This window comes from Lolium rigidum, chromosome 1 (assembly GCF_022539505.1).
Source record: "Lolium rigidum isolate FL_2022 chromosome 1, APGP_CSIRO_Lrig_0.1, whole genome shotgun sequence".
Classification (NCBI taxonomy): domain Eukaryota; kingdom Viridiplantae; phylum Streptophyta; class Magnoliopsida; order Poales; family Poaceae; genus Lolium; species Lolium rigidum.
Genome location: NC_061508.1, coordinates 234328784 through 234346024, shown reverse-complemented (window position 1 = coordinate 234346024; position 17241 = coordinate 234328784). Strand labels below are relative to the sequence as shown.

Below are 17241 nucleotides of genomic sequence, written 5' to 3'. Positions count from 1 at the left end.
CGGAGATGACCGGAGATGGCCGGCAACAGCACCGGAGATGGCCGGATTGGCTCGATTTTGAGCTCAAAATTTGGCGAAAAAGGGGAAGAAAGAAGAAAGAGGAGCAGCGGCGGCCGGAAGGATCATCGGCGGCGGCGTGGATCGAGCACGGAGTTGCAGCGTGCAAAGAGCTAGACCTAGCTCTGATACCATGTTGGAATAGCAACTGGTATTCACAGAGGGCCATAGGCCAGTACATATACATGTGTGACTATGTGCAGGAAAGCCCCTCATACACTGGGGAATAACAGAAAAGGGACTATACAACTCTAACACCGCCGACCTCACCTGCAACTCGATGAGGCCAAATAAGCTGCGGCGTCCTCGCATTGGTGGCGAGAGCCGAAGATGGATTCATTCGAGGAAGAAGAGGGAGACGGAGCGTGTCCTCTGTTGGACCCGGCGGCGACGGGTGCGGCGGGAGCGCGGCCACCTGGGCGCCGGCGACGCCGGAGAAGGAACCGAGGCAGAGTGGCGCAGTGCGCCGTTGTGCGCCTCGCCGCTGGCATAGTCGGAGAGCCTTGCGCCGACATTCCTGAGCGTGGCGTCCCGGCCGGCGTGCGCCGCCGATAGTGTGTGTCGCGCCTCGACGGGCAGGCAACGGGGGTGGCGGGAGCGCGAGCGCGGCCACCTGGGCGCCGGCGACGTCGGAGGAGGACATGGCGGCGGTGACTGAGGTGGAGGCGGAGTGGCGCAGCGCGCCGTCGTGCGCCTTGCCGCTGGCGTAGTCGGAGAGCGCGACGTCGATATTCCTAAGGGCGGCATCCCAGCCCGCGTATGCCACCGACAGCGCGTGCCGCGCCTCGACGGCCGCCCAAAGCAACCAAGTAGTCCCCTGCCTGATAGCCTATGTCGTCGCCAAAGGCGGTCAGTGCACGGCGAAGGCTTGATCGAGGGTTCACGGTGCTGCCTCCATCTCCGCCAACGCCCAGCAGCAGGTGCAAGTCCATGTCTTGGCTCTGTAATTGTGCATCGGCTCCTTCCTCTGTATCGGCAAACTTACTCAACAATGTTGCGTCAATGGAATTGTGCATCCTCTACATCAGTAGTTCTATGTGTAGGCTTGATCTATTGTCAACTCCATCTGTCTATGTAATCTGATATACAAGTATAACATAAGATTGGAAATCCTTAGCATTCTCCCTTACTGAGGAAGTAGTTAAGAACTTTCTGGAGTAAGAATCTTGCCTGCAGTTTGATGAAATAATCAAGCCAACGTTACCTATATATGTTGAGTTTGTTCTCAAGAAATTCCCTATCCTTGAATACTATTTTCTCATACTGTTCATGTTTTATGTTGTAAACTACAGGATACTGAATCAGCAGTTACCGCTGGAAAGTTTGATGATGTGTTAAGATACTATAGGAGTACCTGAATCTGAAAGAATCGGCATTAATCTTCTGAGGAGAGGTGGACATTATATGGCCCTTCAGGTAATCAATCTGCAGTGCTCAATTTTTCTGCGCTTTTCTTTTCTTTGTCCTTTTCGTGAATGTTTTTCTTCTTATGTGATTAGGAAGAAGCAACTGCATAGATACGGATTACTTGTGAGACTTCCTGCTGCTACTACTGCTTTACTAAACGAGCAGATGCACTATCATTGTTCTCATGGAATAGGTATAGAGCTTACTCATTCCACGATACTTTTTTCTGGCAGCTGTACTTTTTATGTGCCACTGCCATCACTAGAAGAAGGAAATTAAAACTTCGAAGAAGCCTGCACTATTCAGATTGTTTTTCATAATAGAGGTGTTTCCTTCACTTTATTAGGATTAAGATCAATAACTTTCTTTGAGCCGATTACTTCTCTGTTACTCTTCATCTGTTTAAGTTTGTTCAACTCTATGCGTTTTGAAAATATGTTTCCATGTATTTTTAAAATTCAGCAGAATAGTAGTACCTCAAACTTAGATGAACATGAGGATGTTCAATCCTGCCTTCCATTGTCTAGGAGGCTGAACGCATCAAGATTTGAGTCTGGATAGAGGTTCAGTCGACAGGCGAGGGCATGTACGTTTCATATTGTGAAGCTCCTTGGAGTTGACACCTGTTTACTTTTCTTTGCTGCTCGGCCCCAGTTCTATGCTTGTGTTCGGAAGTATTTAGCCTTCGATTATAATGTTGAACTTGAATTGTACTTTCTTACTGTGTTCTGTTTACTGATAAATATATAACCATTCGTTCTTTTTAGGATAAACCTTTAATAACTGATAGAGAATGAGATATTTAATATGTACCTTAATTATAATGTATACACTTGAAAGTGTAGTTCTTTATTTGTTTTTTTGTCCTCCAAGTGCATAATCATTTGTTCTTTCTGTGCAGCATATCTGAATAGCCTATACAAAATAGCGAGTGCTAACTGCTCACTTGAGAGCGTATCTATGAGCTGAGCCTCATGTTCTTCCTTCTTCATGATCATGTCGTTCTGTGCTTGAAAAGATGTTCATCTGGAGTTTTCTGACGCTGATGAGTTGGATCAAGTTTGGCCTTTTAAAAAAATATCTGTAGTGTTGTTCGGTTTGGTTTCCTGTGAGGAAATATTTCTGTAGCTTATTCTTACTTTCTTTTGGTCAGATATCTTTGGTGGGCATACGTTTTGGTGGATGTTGCCTTCTGGCTAAGACATTGTAGCTGGATTCTTTTATAATGGAAATCGGGGAGATGATCTCTTTTCATCAAAAAAAAAGTCCCCGATAGCATTTGACCTTGCAAAAAAATAATGATAGCACAATTGAATTGCGTTGTGCATCACTTGCTGTCTCTTTGCTTCCATGGAAGAGACTCTGCAAGAAATAAAATCCAATATTGAGAACCTTTATGAGAAGAGAGTTTTATGTTTCCAGCAAAAGAGAACCATTCACCATTCAGATATCTGACCTTGATCGCTGTGAGTCCAGCAGATTTTCTGATCCTTTACTTTCATTCATACTGCACTACATCATGCTTTGCTTACTGCTCCCATTGTAAATACTTCTAGAATAAATTGCGGGTTGGATATCAGAGTGAAAACACCACTATCACAATTTGTTCACCAAGCCCAGACAGCTGTGTGGAGCTCCAAGTCTCCCCCGCAGGTATATGCGCCGAACTTGGCCGGTCAGGTCAAGAGATTCGGAGTTTGCACGATAATGCCCATAATATAAGTAAATCAAGGAGCCATTCCGCATGCCAAATGGACTGAGCAATGTTCAAACTGGAACAGTCAGTATACTGTATCTCTTATAACTTGGTTTATATACAAAAAAAATGCTCTTCCACAGTATAGGCAGCCCAATTAAATCTACATCCTCCAACGGATATCAACAATGTTTCCAGTTTGAAATAGTACCTCATTCTTAAGCTCATCTAGCAATGTTTTAAGCCTCTCCTTGGCTGGACCTGAACCTGTATCACCGAGTATATATAAACGAAGTAGCAAACCAAGAGCATTCAGACAGATCTGACAGCATGATAATTTATGTGGTGTCTACGACGTCAATATCTAGGAAAAATGACGACCAATACTACTTTTCCTGCCTCACAATCACTTCTATCGAGATCCTTCATGATGTTTTGGTCATATACCTCCAGAGCTTTGCTATTAGGGGATTCACATTCCAAAGTAACAGACTTCGACATGCCACCAGTTGTGGATAAACCTACAAGGGAGATGGAGATAGTTCTCTAAGAAATCATGTCTTGCATCATTAGAAAGGGTATCTTCAAAGGAATCATTAGGGAGGGTATCAAGTGGGTGTAGATTAAATATCACAAATAGTGTGAAGATTTTTCATATGTGCTGCTATGTTCAATTCTTCGGTATGGTGGTAATAATAATTCAAATGAAGTTTTTGTGCCACATGATCGTTCCCGTGTGACAACATTATTCTTCTAATTTGTTCCAACTTCTGGCATTCAGAATACTTCTTGAGATTTAGTTTATGGCACAACAGTTCAAAGAACCGTCTTTAATTCCTATTATGTTCAATAGTATTACAGTTTCGGATCAGTGGTATATACTCCAGTAAAGACCAATTAGCTCTGTTAGATCTGCCACTGAGAATTTCTAAAGAGCATACATGTTGATAAAAAACTAATATGTATATGTTATGCTGCATGTCCATAATGGAATAGTTTTATCTCCATGATCGATAGGTAAACTATTTGGTGCTCCGTAACCAAGGGTATGCAACTGATTATCCACTATTTTGTACTCTATATCAGTTTGGTCTGAATTTCATTAAATTCTACCAAATAGCAGATACAGCGATGCAATGCCGCCATCATCGACACCCCGCACAGGCTGAAAAATCCTCTGTATAAACATCTCCTATGCCGTAGTGTCATCTATTTATGTCATTGCCACTCTTCTGCCCCTATTTGTTCATATCATTAGCAGTGAATATTCTGCTCCATGCACACTTATAATTCAAACTCTGCACTTCACTGGTATGAAAAATCAATAGAAATATAAAGCAAGATCATGCAAACACAATTGCACAGATTAGTTTCACACAATCATTTAGGTTCGCAGCCTTCTCTACAAATATATAGTCATGTCATTCGAGAACCGCATATCAAGCTCCTCCACCAAAAAAACCAAACCAGCCTGCACGCCCACACTCATCAAAGAAAAAACAAGAAATATATTATTATTCTTTCATCCTATCACAAAAGCAGTAATGCAAAGCAATAGACCTCCATGGCTTCCTAATGCACTCCTTCTCATTAGTTTTCCTTTTATAATGGCCATCATTTGTGATTTACATTTCATGTAATCTCTCAAGTGAAGTTCAAACCTGTATTAGTTTTTTTTCTCGATCAAGGAGCATAGCCCCAGCCTCTGCATCCAAAGGATGCACACAACTTTCTTCTTTATTAAATTATTCGCAATGCCTTACAAGGAGAATACAAAGATCAACTCGAAGCCACCTTCTTAGCGACAACTCGCTATACCTACGATGAAGGGGGGACCATGAACAAGGCCATACTCCCTGACGGTACACCAACACACATCATCCAAGAAGCAAAACCCTGTGGGTGCGCCATTGCCCACTACACAGAGTTCGCCACCGCCATCTATCTCGAACCCATCTCCAAGCGAGACCAACACATTGAGCATGCCAGGCCCGCCGTAGATGTCACCATAACACCAAACAGCTCCACCATCCTGCACGCGTCTAACAATCCTCGCCCGTCTTCAATACCCCGCAGCTCCACGCCGCCGAGAAACATCGACGACAACGTGGTAGAAGAACACCACTCCACCAAAAACAACCCCCATCTAGCCACTACTCCAAAAACAATGCCTCAGGAGGTAACACGACGCAGAGTGCGCCGACACGACGCAGACTTCAAACCTGTATTAGTAAGAAATCACACGCAAGGAAATAAAACTGTGGCCGAATGATGTATCCATTGTAAGTATACAATTGGCTAACATAAACACAATGGCACATTATCTAAATCTAAATGAATCTTGGCCCAAATAACTCTACATGGGCCAATACACAAACACTGTACCTAGGCATCGTAGAGGTCCACAGGTTTTTGCTAGCCCATCTTTTTCAGTTAACCTAATTTATTATACATTTTGCAGTTTAATTAAATAGTGCATCTGTATTTTTTCACCATTTTTTTTCTATCAGTCAGCCATTACTGGCGCGGCGTGCCGCCGCGCCTATCTTTGCTAGTAATTTAAACTCCCTCTAGTAATTCCCACCTCGTACCTAACGTGGGAATGACACTAAAAATCCACTTCCCAAACCTAATTGAGCTAATTACATCTCGGATACAACAACTTGCATCTCATGTGCAAATTAGTACATTAAGTTGCATACTGGGAAGCTGGAGTACATCAACTTGTAAATCCGAATCAGATTAGTAACGGTCTATCGGCCTCTGCCGCGTGTGATGACACAATCACGATTGGAAACTGCTCTGGTCTCAGAAATCTTTGCCAAACCCCTCTACTTATTTTGAACATTACGTTAGGGTCCTTGTTGCATTAGTCAACAGAACACGACCGTGACAGTGAAATTGATTCCCCAATCACCAAGCATAACCCTAGGCGACGGCGACAGCGACGGCGGACTGTGAGCGGACGGCGACGGCTTAGATGGTGAGCGGAGACAACGTCGGCAACGAGGGTAGCAGCGTCGAGCAGGGCGACGAGGACGAGCAAGCCACATCATGGAACATCAGCGACGAGAACCCTGTCCAGTCCAGTCCACTCCCCACTCCACTCCAGTCGATGGTTCCGCACGCACGCGCAACCGCCGCCATGGCCCCGAAAAGGGCATTTGCTCCCGGCGCCAACGACGGCGAGGCCAGCAGTAGCCGTTGTCCCCCGCCGGCGCTACGGGCCGGAGGAAACCGCGGCAGTCTCCACATCGGAGAGGCCGCCCGCGTCGGCGCGGCATTGGCGCAACCCACGCCGCTGCTGCAGCCAAAGCCAGAGGAGGAAGAAGACCCCGACCTGCGCGCCACTCTGGCGCTGTCGGTGGCGGAGGAGGACGCGAAGTGGCCGCATGTCGCGGCGGCCATTCGCACCTCCTCGATGGAAGAGGAGGCCCGACAGGCGGTGGAGGACGCCGATGCCTGGGCCTTGCTCGAGCAGGTCTACCGGGAGGAAGCAGCGGCGCGGCGGCAGGAGGAGGCCAGGCTCCGCCGCGAGGAGGAGATGCGCCAGAAGGCCAGGTGCCTCGCGGAGCAGGAGATGCGCCAGAAGGCCAGACGCCTCACGTGGCAGGAGAGGGAACAACGCCTCAGGGAGGAGGAGCAGCTCCGGGAAGCTGCGGCGGAGCAGCTGGCGGCTCCGGACCCGCACTTGGCCTGGGAGGAGGCTCTGTGGTCGCCATGGCTGGAGTCCCCGACGCGGTCGAGCCACAACAGCGCCTCGCCGCCCGGGGAGGTCGTCGACACCGCCGCCGACGAGGCCCACAGGGACTAGGCGGCGCACCGGCAGCCATCTCATCCTCCTCAAACCCTAATAGAGGGTTTTTATTTGTTTTTAATTTTAATGCCCATATAGAGGGCTTCTTTTGGTAGTTTCAATTTTCCCAAAATAGGGCTTATGTACAAATTTACCCAAAATAGGGCATATGCTTAATGAAATTTCGTTTAGTTTACATTTTTCCTTTGCTTTCTATTTTCTTCACATTTGCGTTGCGTCCGCGCGTTGAACGCAACGCGCGACCCAAACAGACACGCGGACGCGGACCTCCGTTCGCGTATCCGCTCGACCACCCAAACGATCCAAAACGAACGGTCCAGCGGGTCTATTTAGATCGCCGCGTTGGAGATACCCTAACAATAACAAATGACAACCCTATGGCTAACGACTGGGAAGGATCTGGAACGGGAAAAGACAACATCAAGGTCCTACTTGCGAAACTGCATATGATGACAGGGTCCACCATGGGCCGTGGCACCATTTCGGCCTTTTTTGACTAATCTGATTCGGACTTACAACTTGTTGCACTCCGGCTTCCCAATTTGCAACTTAATGTCCTAATTTGCACATGAGGTGCAAGTTGTTGCATCTGGGATGTAATTAGCTCAACCTAATTCCCCAACTAACTCCCTTCTCTTAATTTCCCAAAAGTTCCCAAACACGCTGTTCTTCCTGCACGCCGGAGCGGCGCTCTCCTACTGTGGTGACCCGGCATACCACTGCATTGTGTAGTATGCAAGTCTGATATAACACCAATGAAACACTGTTCCACTAGTATTATATCGCTCAGAGTGGTACAACAGAAACATATGCGGGTCCAAGGCATGTCTATAGAATTACATACAGACTCTGTTACAAAAGATCAGCATAGCCTCCTACTTTACAATGAGGTAAATCTTCAAATAAGCTCCAGAAGAACGACTCGTAATCTAATCCTATCACGAACTCTATTTGTAGAGTATTTAACTAGCTATAGAGGCTAAGAATAGATTCTAGCTAAATAGGAGCTAGGTTTAGGAAGCTAGTTCCTTTCTATTGCTAATCTAGGTTTTCTCCTTGTTGAATGTGATATCTGACTCTCCCGACATGGTCCCGTCCCTTGAAGTAGTTGTTGACTCCTCGGTCTTCGAGTTGCACTGTAGATCCTCCTTCGATGCCTCCATATCTAAGCAGGGGATTTAAGAGTGGGATGAGTACGAGCGTACTCAACAAGTTCATTATAGGAAAGAGGTGTTTAATGCACTAGCTACAGCCATAGACCAGAAATTCATAGGCAATGCAAGTTTTTGTAAACATTTCTTCAAAAGGTTGCTTTTATTCTCGAAGAGCTATGTCCGTCGGCCTTCACCGGTTGACTAGAACTTCATGGAGTTCCTTTCAGGCAGCGTTCGCAGTTCCATATCCCGGAACGAGGAGTGACTGGTCACAGTTCGTTACACTCGCGAGGTGTGTTGCTTTACCCATAAGAGATCTTAACCTTGGTGCCAACCGGGCAATTTCCCCGTCCACACTTCCTTTGGTGTGAGGCCCGGTATAAGGTCCTAGTCAATCATGTTCCTCCGCTACCTCGAACACCCACCCTTTGTTGCATGCCCCGACCCTGGGTCCACGCCGGTTCACTTACGCCAATTAAGGCTGGGCCCCGACCACTGACAACGGTGCTGGGCTCTACCATACACTCCTACGCCGGTAGCCGCAACCCATCATAGACCGCATTACCGTGGGGAATTAGAATGGGATCCCCACCCTCCGGTTGTTCCGCAAGACACAACCGCTACGGTAAGCATTGCATTACCGTGGGGAATTAGAATGGGATCCCCACCCTCCGGTTGTTCCGCCAGATACAACTGCTACGGTAAGCGCATCCGTTGATGAACGAGAGGTGGAAACACTTTTGACTACTCCGTCCCACTCCAGATCTTATGGTTAACACGGGTATTACAGCACAAGAATCACTGGACGACATTTGTTGTTTAATCCTAGATGGATATAAACCCTTGCAATGGAACCTCCACCATATCAACACAATCCATGGTTCCATTGCCCACCACATAGTCATATTCATAGTTATGAAAATAGTGGTTTTGCTTTTTATGCAATAGTGATAAACATAGTACTTTGCAAGTAATTTGATAAAAATACTCAAATGACATGAGCAAGCGATGAACTTGCCTTTCTTGACTGCAAGATTATGCAGGCAAGGGTCTTCGATACGCATTAACTCCAAATTCTGAAATAGCATCATCGTCCGGTAAGGACGATGTTTAAAAGATTGGCAAGGATGCAATAATGCATAAGTATGAGATGCAATCGTTCTAAGCGTGGCCTAACTTCGATGATTTAGGATTAGTGAGTGGTAATGATTAGTTTAGGGTGTGTTGCACTTTTAGAGTGATTCACAAACAAGGTTCTTATTCAGGTTTGTGTTGGTTTAGAATCATAAGCAAGTGGTAAAATGTATAGTAACAATCATACCCATCAAGGAATAGTGGTTGTATAATAAGTAAAGAGCAGCTTGTCAATTTTAAGTCCTATAGTGCATGGTTGATGTTTATTTATTATATAATTCAAAAGAATAACTTTTGAAGAACATGTTCTTTAATAAAGAACAAGTATGATAATTAGGTTTGTGGGGTTCTATGGTTATCTATGGTTCTAATTGGTTTCTGGAGGAAGTAGTAGATGGATCCCAACATAGTTGGATTCATCAAAAGCTAGAACTTGTAATTGTTGAGCTAAGCCTAAGCATTTTGAGCAATTTATTATAAATAGTTGCTATCAAGGTTGGTATACCTTGTTGGTGATAGCTGGCTAGGGTTTATAGGTTCTATTAGGTAGGATTGATGAGCACTCTCTATTTATTTCAAAAGAATAACTTTTGAAGAACATACTTCTTAAGTAAGAAGAAGTATTACAATTAAGGTTGAGGTTGTCTAGGATTAGCTATTAGATCTCTAAGTAGAGAATGGTTGGTTCCTAAATGGGATGGTTCATAAGTATCCAACACTAGTAGGGTTTAGTGGAGTACGGGTATGTAATGCAGATTATTTGATATAGTTGCTATTAGGGTTCATCACAAGGTGTGATGCTAAATAATGATAACTAAAGTTGTTGTTTCTAAGGATAGAAGCTAGGGTTTATACTTGGTTGAATCTACTTGATCATTTAGGTTTGATTAAGATGAACACATGGAATACTAAATTCTTAGTGATAGGGCTCGTACATTTTATGTGGGTATGAACAACCATTGAGTTGCTCAATATAAACCTATAAATGAAAAGAAAGTGTTATGATCATATACTATAACCTAGGGTTTAGGTTAGTGGGAAATTAGGGTTCAAATGGATTAGTGGAGCTAGGGTTCCTAATGAATTAGGGTTTTAGAACTCCACATGAAATGATGAGGTTATCACTTTATTTATAATGGAACTAGAGTTTCCTAATTATCCTATAATTATTGGATTAATAACTTCATTAAGGAAATTGAAGTTATTAATAACTTTGAAATAAAAATAATGTTGGATTTGACATTTTATTATTTTTAATGAATTAATAATTAAGGTAATTATTAATTAGGGTTAAATTTCCACTAATAAAGATTTAACAAAATAACAATTAAAGAAAATCAGCTTAAATGTTTTCTTTATTTTCTTACTGGTTTTTATTTATTTTAGAAGATTTTCCTAATTATTGAATTGTAATTCAATAAAGAATCAAAGAAAAGGCTTAATTATTAAGTATTAAATAATTAAATTTTTTATTAAAAATAAAAATTTCATATTATATTTTTATTGGATAGAGCTTTCTTTTCTAAGAATTTTAATATCTTATTTACATTTTTCTAACTTAAACTGAATTTTCTAAATTTATTTGAAGTTGCAGGTATTATTGCATTTTTGAAATAAAACGAAAAGATCCGCTAAACGCACCCAGACTACTGCTACACAGGGTCACTGGCAGGTGGGCCTAAGCCACGTTGGCTGCCACATGGTGCCGATGTGGCAACCATGGGCTCCGCCGGCGGCCGAGTGATCGACGGCGCCGGTGATTCCTGGTTCCCGCGGGGGCATGTGCGTGTGCGTTGGAACGAGGACGCCGAGGCGAGCCTCATAGTGGTGGCGCCGCTCCGGTATGGTCGCCGGAGCGTGCCCGGCGGCGAGGAAGAGCGGCAGTGATCACGGCTAACCGACGCGGTGGAGCTACGGCGGTGAATCGTGCAAAGCGAGAGCGCCATGAGCATCAGCGACTCACCAGGAGTACGCAGGGCTTGACGACGTGACCTATGGTGGTCTGAATCGACGGCGGCGATGATGGCCGGCACCGGGGAAGACGAGGTCGTCGACGGCGATTTAGGTCACGGCGGCTCGATTCCTTGCTCACGGTCGGCTTGTCGAGCACGGCGGTTTCAACGGTGGTCATGGCGAGGCTCGAGGATGCTCCGAACGGCGGCGATTGGAGGTGGCCGGCTTAGCTAGGGTTTCGGATTTTCGGAAACGACGCAGAGAGAAAGGGGAATTAAAGGGCTAGGGTTTCAGGTGACGGCGCGGCGGTCTTTATAGACGTTCAGGGGCGGCGGCGCACATCTTGGCGCGGCCGGTGGCCGTGGTGCCTCCACCGAGCTGCTTGCCGGGATGGACGAAGACGATGACCCCCCTCGCGTGGAAATATCATGAAGGGTAAGTTGGGCTGGGCTTCGTTGGGTTGGGCTGTGCTGGACTGGGCTGGTCCTGGGCGGCTCCACGGGCTAGTGATGGTGGGCTGCTGCGGCCAGGTAAGGCTCCTTTCTCTCCTTTTCTTTTTCTGTTTTTAATTTCTATTTTGAATTCAACTTTGAATCCAATTCTATTTGGACATATTTGTACATATTTTTAACTTGGAAATTACCTTTTAATTAATAACTCTACTTGAGACATATTATTATGATCTTTTAATATAATGATATTTTACACATACACAATATTTCAAATAGATGTGTTAATAGTTATAATTTCCTTCTCTTTCTTTTGAAATTCCAATTATTTTTATAATTTAAGGAGGTGACCTAATGGCATGGCTTCATGTACCTAAATATTTCTAGGGTCTTGATTTAGTCACTTACATATGATTTTATGTGAACACCAATTTGTTAGTGTTTTACAATTTCTATTATAACCCCCTTTTAAGGTTAACACTATTATTATCTTGGAAAGTATCTAAGGTGGTATTGTTTCCATCATGGTTTGATCTTAATTATAAGGATAAGTGGTTAATAGAAGTGGTTAATCACCTCACATGGGTTTTAATTATAGAATTTAGCACTAGGTGTTTCTTATATTCCATAATTGAAGTATAAGATTTGATTAGGGTGCAATTCTAGGGTTCCAATTATAATCACCTAATGGCACTTGGTTTGAAACTCAATTATGGCCTAGGGTTTGAATTGTGATCACCCAAGTGATACACATACTAGAATTGGGATATAGGTCTAGGTTATAGATATATGAGATGACACCATATTGTACTTGCTAGGGTTTAGTTTCCCCTAACTACAATAAGATGGTTACTTGCTTTATTGCTATTATTCTCATTTAGTTATTTTTATAGTTAACTTTGGTCATATGGATGGATGACTTCTCACCATATAAAACATAGAGTTTGGCCTTAAGGTTTTCTTAGGTTCTTTGATTAAGGAATAAATGGAATGTAGGTGTGATAGGATGCTACTTATGATCACCAAGTGATTCATAAGTGAAGGTTAGGATATAAGCCTATGGTTGCTTACTAGTTACCTCCCTATGATTTCATGTGGTGAATAACATCTACTAATCCTATTAGGATTTAACTTATGGCTTATTCTTCCTATTTTTTCCAAAGCATGATCATGGCATTATCATGATCCACTTATTCTTAATGGATCCTCTCTTTAAGTTCTTAGGGTTTATGATCATTACCCAATGGTGATGATCATGTATGGTATGGGCTTCCTAAGGTATCACTACAAGTATTTGGATAGGGTTATACATATTACCCCTCTCACTCCACAAGGACTTGGATTATAATTTAAGGTTCTACTAAAGGAATGATGATGTGATTATCTGAATATGTGGTTTGCCTAAGAATTCTACCTTGCTATCTTCTGAAGCTTGTTCTTCAGGAATTCTGATAAACCTGCTTCTTGTGGTATGCCTCCACCTCCTAGCTGCTTCATCTTGGTCCTATCTAAATTATGGAGTGGCCCAACTCTTTGGTTTTCTTGTATCATGGTACAAGATGATTGAATGAATGAGGTAGAGGGTTCCTTTTATAGGCTTGGGCATGCTCTAGTATCATGACACATAGGTGGATGACTCTTGCTTTGATTTGATGAGTAAGGTGCTTGGTTATCATACTCTCATCCATAGCAATCCTTTAAGCATGAGGTGGCATAGCTTAGGATTCAAGCTATGTAGATATTTTCATCCTATGTGGCATGGTATTATCCTCTCATGTGATTTGTTTTTGGATGGCCAAGTGGCTTTTGTTACTAAATATCTTGTGAAAGATTTTATGCTTGTGGTTGAGTCACTATATCATATTTGGTTGTATTTATATTGTAATTGGGATCAAAATGTCAAAGACAAGTATTATCCCCCAATTTTGAATGGTGATGTTTGATTTCACCAAGGCATGATCATATGAGTTTCAAAATACTCATAGTTGATTTTATTCAAATAGTTTGAACTATAATTCGTAATGTAAACGAATTTTGTTTTGTGATATTCCACATATTTAATAAGTTATGATTAAAATCAGAATGTGTGGCTTTTATGCACTTAGGTCCTTGTGTTTTACCATATTTAGTAATTAGTTTTAGAGTGAATTAAATTATACTCCCAAGGTAGTTGCCCATCTTTTAAGTGTTAATAATTTAGAGTTTGTTTATTATCTCTTTGATGGGTATAGACCTCTCCCATCTCTAGGGTTTAATGATAAGCTTATGTTGGTGTTAAATTCACAAGTTTAGTTCAAGAAATACCATGAGGTTCATGGTAGAAATATTTATTTGTTAAAGATATGGAAAAGATAAGTGAAGAATGGTTTCTCCATCTTATTGTTACTTGATTTGCAATTGAATAGGTCACTAGTGGAAAACAGGGCTTCCGTGGGAGCCTTTTGTCGCGGGCGCGCATGCACCCGCGACAAATGGCCTGGCCACGTCGCCCCGAAACCATGTGGAGCGGGCAGGTCCTTTTGTCGCGCCCTTTTGGCGCGGGCCGTATTACGACCCGCGACAAAAGGGGTCTGAGGGCTGGCGCCTCTCGTCGGCACCTCTTTGTCGCGGTCGTAATACGGCCCGCGACAAAAGGGCCATGCCTATATATATAGAAGCCCAGCCCACCCCACCTCATTTTTTCCTTGGTGGTGAAGGTGGAGGTGTATGCTAGCTCATTTTTTCTACATGTGCACAAGAGGTGTTTGATGGAATGCTTGTGAGAGGGATGCCACTTGGTTTTATTTGATAAGATTTCTCCTTTTTTTGATCCTAAAAGGTTAGCAACTATTTTCTCGACTATATATATATGCATAGTCCGTACAATACTAATTTTAGCAAGGTGATTGCATCCGATACATATATAATTATACTTATGATGCGGATGAGTCATCCATGGATGTACGGTAACCGATGTGCCCCCGCTTTCGGAGAGGGCGTGAATTCTTTCCCTGCTTGTGGCCGAGGCCAACAAGTCGAAGCAAGGTTTTATGTGCTGTCCATGTCTAAAATGTAAGAACGAGAAGGATTACTCTTGCTCAAGAGACATTAAGAGCCACCTGCTTCGGTTTGGATTCATGTCCAGCTATAATGTTTGGACCAAGCACGGAGAAGAAGGGGTTATGATGGAAGACGGCGATGAGGAAGAAGATAATGATGACCAGTACCGATCTATGTTCTCTCGAATGCTTTGATACCGCAATGGACGACAATGAAGAAGAAGGAGGTGAAGAACAGGCATCGGATGATCCCGTTGATGATGATCTTCGTCGGGCCATTTCGATGCAAGAAGAGACTGTGGCACTGGATAAGGAGAGGTTGCAGTTCGACAAGATGTTAGAGGACCACCACAAATTGTTGTACCCAGAGTTGTGAAGATGGGCATAGAAAGCTGGGTAGCATATTGGAATTGCTGAAATGGAAGGCAGAGGTCGGTGTGACCGACTCGGGATTTGAGAAATTGATGATAATATTAAAGAAGATGTTTCCAAGAAATAATGAATTGCCCGTCGAGTACATATGAAGCAAAGAAGCTTGTCCGCCCTCTAGGATTAGATGTGCGAAGATACATGCATGCATTAATGACTCGTATCCTCTACCGCGGTGAGAAGTACGAGAATTTGAATAAATGTCCGATATGTGGTGCATTGCGGTATAAGATCATAAAAGATGACCCTGGTGATGTTGAGGGCGAGCCACCCAGGAAGAGGGTTCCTGCGAAGGTGATGTGGTATGCTCCAATAATACCACGGTTGAAACGTTTGTTCAGAAACAAAGAGCATGCCCAGTTGTTGCGATGGCACATGGAAGAACGTAAGAAAGACGCGATGTTGAGGCACCCCGCTGATGGTCGGCAGTGGAGAAACATCGGGAGAGAGTTCCCGGATTTTGCAGGTGAGGCAAGGAACTTATACTTTGGTCTAAGTACGGATGGCATGAATCCTTTTGGGGAGCAGAGCTGCGATCACAAAGCACTCGGCCCGTGACTCTATGTATCTACAACCTTCCTCCTTGGTTGTGCATGAAGCGGAAGTTCATTATGATGCCAGTGCTTATCCAAGGCCCAAAGCAACCGGCCAACGACATTGATGTGTACCTAAGGCCATTAGTCGATGAACTTTTGGAGTTGTGGGCCAAACCAGGTGTACGTGTGTGGGATGAGCACACCGAGCAAGAATTTGACCTACGAGGGTTGCTATTCGTAACCATCAATGATTGGCCTCGCTCTCAGTAACATTTCGGAGACAGTACGAACAAAGGATACAATGCATGCACACACTGTTTAGATGAGACTGAAAGTAAATATTTGGGAAAAAGCGAGAAAAGTTGTGTACCCGTTCAATCGTCGTTACCTTCCGCGCAAGCATCCCTTAAGGAAAAAAGGAAAGCATTTCGATGGCGAGGCGGACCGCCGTCCGAAGCCTCGTCCCCCGTAGTGGTGCTGATATATTTGACATGGTCAAGGATTTAAATGTTATCTTTGGAAAGGGTCCAGGCAGATCGACCTGTTCCGAAAGACGCCGACGGACATGCGCCCATGTGGAAGAAGAAATCTATTTTTTGGGAGCTAGAATACCTGGAAATTCCCGGAAGTCCGCTCTCGCAATCGACGTGATGCACCTGACCAAGAATCTTTGTGTGAATATTCTAGGTTTTCCGGGCGTGTATGGAAAGACAAAAGATACACCGTAAGCACGGGAGGACCGGGAACTTCATAAAGGACGAAACGGCAAACATCCAGGGCGGTTTGTAGGGCCCGCCAGCAACGCTCTTACCAAACAAGAGAAGGAGATCTTTTTTGAAGCCCTATTCAGTATCAAGGTTCCGTCCGGTTTCTCGTCGAATATAAAGGGGATAGTAAATATGAAGGAGAAAAATTCCAAAACCTGAAGTCCCATGACCGTCACGTGCTTATGACACAATTGCTTCCGGTTGCATTGAGGGGACTTCTACCGTAAAATGTTCGACTAGCCATTGTGAAGATATGTGCATTCCTCAACGCAATTTCTCGAAGGTAATGGATCCGTAAACTTTGTCGGATTACAGGAAGATGTGGTCGAATGTCTTGTCGCCTTCGAGTTGTTGTTCCCACCATCCTTCTTCAATATTATGACGCACCTCCTCGTTCACCTAGTTGAAGAGATTAGAATTCTCGGTCCCGTATTTCTACACAATATGTTCCCCTTCGAGAGGTTCATGGGAGTCTTAAAGAAATATGTTCATAACCGAGCTAGGCCGGAAGGAAGTATCTCAAAGGGCTACGGAACTGAGGAGGTCATTGAGTTTTGTGTTGACTTTCTTCCTGACCTTAAGTCGATTGGTGTTCCTGAATCTCGGTATGAGGGGAGGCTGACTGGAAAAGGCACACTAGGAAGGAAATCAATGGTGTGCAGGGACAAGATTTCTTTCAATCAAGCACACTACACAGGTCTATACAATTCCATCTTGGTGGCTCCGTACATCGAGAAACATAAGAATGCTTTACGAGAAATAAACCCGGGCCAGCCCGAGTCCTTGATTACACGTCAACACATG

General features: G+C 43.9%; 1 long non-coding RNA gene across 1 annotated transcript; it reads right to left on the bottom strand.

Moving 5' to 3' along the window:
* Window positions 1–3088: 3088 nt before the first annotated feature.
* On the bottom strand, window positions 3089–4119 carry LOC124683325. The gene is made up of 3 exons (XR_006996635.1): window positions 3551–4119; window positions 3372–3427; window positions 3089–3220 (listed from the first exon to the last, which is right to left on the bottom strand). It is a non-coding gene; the product is annotated as an uncharacterized LOC124683325 (long non-coding RNA).
* Between the last annotated feature and the right edge of the window lie 13122 nt (window positions 4120–17241).